The following is a 5,993-nucleotide window of genomic DNA, read 5'->3' on the forward strand; positions in this document are numbered from 1 at the left end:
GTTAGCGAAATCTTAATGGACCACGTCAAACTAAAAACTTACTACTTTCTATTAAAAATTGTACTATTAAGGAATTTTGGAATTTCTGCAACTTTTTATTTAGAATTATTTTTATATTTATACTTTATAAAGCTTATCTTATTAAAAGTAAAAAATAACATTTTTAATGTTTCCTTTAGCAGAGACAGTAGGCTGTTTATTACATTAGTCCCCAAAGTTTAAAAAGAACAAAAAACAAGTTTGAGAACTTTTATTAAATTTTGATTTTTTGGTTCATTAAGTTGAGTGTCCAAACGTTTAACCATAAATTGTAATCTACAGAAGGGGGTAATTTTGTGTATATCATTATTGGCCATTGTCTTATCCCTTTAGATCCCTGTATCATACCAATAACCTAAAATGTTGCGTTTAAAAATCCGTCAATCACGCCTAAACGGTGATAAAAATACCTCTTTTGTAGAAAAAATACAAAAGAGAAAAAATAAAGAAAAAGAAAGAATAAATAAATAAGGGAAAATATATTTCCGATAATTAAAGTTTTGTTTAGAGATCGTAAACTTGTTTTTAGCCGGGTAGCTGCTTTATAATTTTGATGTTTTCTGTACGTCCAACTTCCATCTTGTCAGAGATAGTAAAATATATTTACACTTTTGTATATTTGAGCATTTTTCTTAATTAAGCGGCATTTTGACAGCTTTATAGAGTATAGTCTACCTTTATTAAATAAGAAGCATCAATCAAAAAAAACCAATAAGTTATGTTTTAAGTTTATAATCTATCTATATTAAGTTCAGTTTTTATGTAAATCTGATTTTTAAACTTAATAAAGTTAGTGTTGTTTAAATTTTATTTTAAAAATCACTAAACCTATACAGTAAAAACTTTGCAAAAAACAATCTTAATTTAGGCGATTTTTTTATTATCTGAATATTTTTAAAACATATTTTGGTATGGGGACAGTCTGTAATGACCTTGCTTTGCATTTGTTGCGTGAAATATCCTTATAGCTCAGTTTTAGGACTTAATAATCTTTGGAAAGATACACAAAATTCTTAAAATGGATTTAATATCTTAATGCATTTCTATAATCAAGTTCAAAATGTAAGTATTCCTTTATTTTAACAGTATTTTGTAATTAAGCAGTTTTACAACAAACCAACTTACAATTTTGTTTAGACTTAAACATTTATATTCTGTTTATATTTAAGATTGTATGGGGTGGGGGGCTACAGCGCCTTGCCCTTGGTTTCAAACCTGTGCATGCAACTTTGTTAAAGGAGGGGGGAGTAAGGTCGCCCTTGGTTTTATTCCTGTGCACGCCACTACGTACCAACTATAAATCATGGTAAATATAAATTCATGTTCCCGCGAGTTTTAAACCATGACAAACTTGGGACACTGGATGTTTTATTACTTGGATCTTACACCAGATTACCATGTACTCTAATAAAGTGAAACTTGTAGCTGGCTAAAATAACCCCCTTAACACCATTCCATCCCCTCCTACTTGATGAAAGAACTGACCAATAATTGATGTCCATATTAGCAGCCTAAATTGACGACAATTTATCCCCTGTCATAATATCCACGTATATCTTATATCCATTCTTGGGACTATAGCGTAAGGCAACGAAATTCAGGAATATTGAAACAAGAAGGTATAATTCATTCCAAGAAAACTTTTTCTTACACTTTTTACCATTTCCAACCTGTCAAGCCCCTTACATGATTTAAAATACGTATTCATTCTTTTATAATACAAGCGGATACGCCCCTGCAGGCCTCCAGCAGCACGAAAAATGTCTTATTTTAAAATACCCGGGACCTATGAGAAGCTACACTTAAAAGGAGAACCATATCAGTTCAGCGGCTAGCAAGATCCTTCGATACACTCAGACAGACACAAATCCTGTTAAATGTTCAATGGTAGAAATCTTGAAAAAGAAAAATGTTTTAATAGGACAATACAATTTTTTCACTCACATCTATAGCTGAACAACATGTTCCTTCATCATAAATTTTTAAAAATTATTTATTTCTAGCTATTGTGGGTTTCTCTTACTCTGTAGAGCCATGTGGGGCTCTTGTAACATTACCTAGCATAACCTATATCAAAAGAGTATCAAAAATGATTATTAAAAAAGTTTATGTGGTTCATATGTAGAATGAGATAAACCCCTAAAAAACTTATTTAATACGCTGAAAACATTCTAAAATTGTATTTCAAATTAATTATTTCATAAAGGGACGGACGAACAGACAGACAGATGGATATCCTACTCATTTTTATTTATTTTGATCATACTTTTATCCCTGAATTAAAAATTGAACAATAATAATAAATAATTTTTCCATGCTTTTTCTGTCTCATGGCCCGCGGCAAAGGACTTCATTTTAGACATACTATTAAATAATTATTAGTTAAACGGGGACAATTGTTTTGCTTTTAAATAAAATTTTTGTTTATTGATCATTTTTATTATTGTTTTTTTTTTAATTATTGACTATAATGTTAATTTCTAAATACCATAAAGTTTAAAAAACGACAATTTTGTCCTTAACTAGAAGTAATAGAACGTCTATCTAACTGTTTGTACTGAAGGATTTCGCAGGATAACCACTGAACCGATTGGATTCTTATCTAGAGTATGGCTTCCCATAGGTCCTAGCAATGTTTATAACTAATCTGGGGAAAGTTTCCACCACCCGTTTAAGACAAATCACCCTCAGAAAAAAAATCCCCTCAAAAAAATTGTTTACTTTTTATTTTTAAAACTAAAATTAAAAGCTGGGAAGGGTCGACTTAATCCCACCTCCCCCTTCCAAACCTAAATCCTCCAAGGGCGTAGGCGCGAGTCATGATTAAACTATGTTAGATAATATAAAGTAGTAAGTTTTTTTTTGTCTGAAGCTAAAGATCTCAAAAATGTTGATTATACTTTTCAGGGAAGATTTATACATTTCTGTGGATGATTTTTGGCTATTTTCCTTACCCCCTTCACCCTCCCCTAGAGGCTAGGGGTGAATCAACTAGTGTTAAATAATGTTCTATTCTCTTATCAATAAAAGGAAACGTTTTCTATTGTCACATTAAAATTATTACGCCAGGAGAAAAAATGCTAACAAGACAAAAATGAAATAATATTCAAAATCTTTTCAATTTCTTATTAAAGGACGCCTGCAAGAAATAACACGCTTTAACTGCTGAAAGACTGCCACAAGAAGACCCAATACCCCAAATTTAAAGCCTTCAGCTTCAATAACAAAAAAGTTCTAGGCATTTCAAAATAGCATTTTATGTACAATGGAATTGTTGAAAGATTTCCAATGCTCATAAAAGAAAAAAACAATATTAAATTACGTCGCCTAGACACAAAATAATAACCTTATCTTTGTCAGAAACTTAGATTGCATGTAACTAATTACATTTTTACAATAAAACACCACATTTCATAGTCAAAATCTATGAAAAATTCGATTTAAATTGCATTTTTAAACGAAAATCATAGCGGAAACAAAGGGGTAAACTAATACAAGCTTAGCTGTGATTGGTTGTTAAGCTGATTCAGCCTTCTGATTGGCTACAGTACATTCGGTACAACGCAAGTAAAACTTAATTTTTTTTAATGATTTTGACTATAAAAATGGGTATTTTTATTGTAAAAATATAATTAGTTACTGGAAACCTAAATTTATGACAAAAATAAGCTTATAATTTTGTTTCTAGGCCATGTAGTTTTATTTCAAAGTTTCCAACATGAGCATTGCAATTCTTTCAAAATTTTCATTGTACATAAAATGTCATTTTAAAATGCCTAGAACTTTTTTGTTATAGAAGCTAAAGGCTTCAAATTTGGGGTATTTGGTCTACTTGTGGCAGTCTTTCAGTAGTTAAAGCGTGGTATTTCTTGCAGGCTTCCTTTAAGCTAAGTAACACTCATTAGAAAGCCTGCCATTTGATGGCAAGACTCTAATCTGGATGTTCTAAATGTGAATGGCTATAACAGGTAAAAAAAATTACATAAATCACAAAAAAAAATTAAGCTAGTCAAAAAAATTTTTCAATTTAAAGATCAAATTGAATTTTCTTCAAAGTTTTTTGAAGTTTACTATTTAAACAATTGCTTATCTGAATGAGTTATCTTTTTTAGGGAAGATTTACATAGGTCCTGGAATTGTTTTAGACTTTTTAAAACTTTAATTTAAGCTATTGGATTGTTTAAGGCTATTTTTTATTTATTTAGTAATATGCTAAAGAAAATAATTGCATAATTCAAATATTAGAAAAACACTAGAGGGAGAAAGGGTTAAATAACTGTATCTCCCCATCGCAACCACCTTGTGCACCTCTCTATTGGATCCTTGAAAATCAACCTATGGTTAGATTATATTAATACAGCCAAGAAGCAGAACATAATTTAGAAGCAGACGTAAGAGGTCTTTGAAAAAGGAAGGGAGGTAGTTTTCTGTATATACACCGTTGGGGGTACCATCCCTCTAAATAGTCTGAAGCCTTCCCTGGATCTACAAGAATCTTTAATGTAAAAGAGAATCCTATTCGACTAGCGGTTGGCGAAATCTTAAACTACACACAGATACACAGATTAACATCATGTTACTCAATTAAAGAACTTGTTATTGTACAAAAACAGAAATTAATATTATTTCAATACTGATCAAGAAACTTCAGTCATTTTGAGAATAGCCTTATAAGATTCTATTAGTACATCTATACTATAGATCTGTTATGCAAATAAAATTATTATTTTGTGGGGCTAAATTAAAGATAATGGGATATTATTCAATTTCTGTGGTATTATCAACTTTTTTTTGATGAATTTTCATTTTTTTGCACGTTTAACACTTCCATATGGCTTTGATCCGTTATATATGTCCAATTTATAATACAAAGTAGAACGATTTCTGTCCGTCTGTGTGTCCCTTAGATGCTTAAGATCTCGGTAACCGCTGAGACGATTGGACTGTACCTTTCAGGGAGATATAGCTACTGGTCCTGCGTTGGTTTTAAGCTATTTTCTAGGATATTGGAACATTAGTTATAAAAGTTTATATAGCCACTATAAAACAATAAGGTTTTTTTGTCTGAAGCTCAAAATCTCAATAACTAGTGAACCGATTAGGTTCACATATGTCCTGTGATGGTTTTTGGATCTTTTATTTCAGATTTAAGTATTGAGATGGTTTCAAGCTATTTTCTAGCCCACTCTGTCTCTTCGAATACAGAGCCCCTAGATGCTGATACCCAAACATTTTATATGTACATGTTCTCTTTTTTGTTGCCTTGTTGCCTCAGGAATCTCTTAGTACTTTTATTTAACTTTCTTCCAACTTTTTTACAGGTTTGCTATAATTTTTCATTTGATTATCCGCGGAAAGCTGTTTATAATAAGATGCAATAAATAACCACTTTTCTTCTTTGAAATAAACAAAAAACTGCACGTTTTATTCAAAAATGTTTTTATTGGTTTTCAATTTCCCTACAATTCAAATTCATTATAATTTTTGCTTATAAATATACGTATGTAAGATTACGAAAAAAATCGACACGATTTTAATAAAGCGAAACTTTTCTATTTTTAGGGTTTGTATGTTTGTTCGTCAATCGAATATGTATGTACAGCGTGATATTTGTCTTTGATTATAAATCTATTAATGTTGGAAACTGCATATTTTTCATATAAAGTTTCATCCAAGGAGGTAGGGGACATTGGGCTGTTTATAACACTAGTTCCAAAAGTTTTATAATAGCGTTTTGGCTTATTAAATTTTGATCATTTGGTTTATAAAGTTGAGTGTCTAAACGTTTTAGCCACTAATTGTAATCTACAGAAGGGTTAAGTTTGTGTATTATCATTTGGGATTTACTTCAATTTATGGGCCATTGTGTTATCCCTTAGATTCACCACCCTCGATTTAAAAATGAAACTAAGATTACTTAAACAATAAGGCAATAAAGCAATTCTAAAAGGTAA

The sequence above is a fragment of the Acartia tonsa genome, chromosome 3 (genome assembly GCF_053477335.1).
Source record: "Acartia tonsa isolate MP-2025a chromosome 3, ASM5347733v1, whole genome shotgun sequence".
Taxonomy (NCBI): domain Eukaryota; kingdom Metazoa; phylum Arthropoda; class Copepoda; order Calanoida; family Acartiidae; genus Acartia; species Acartia tonsa.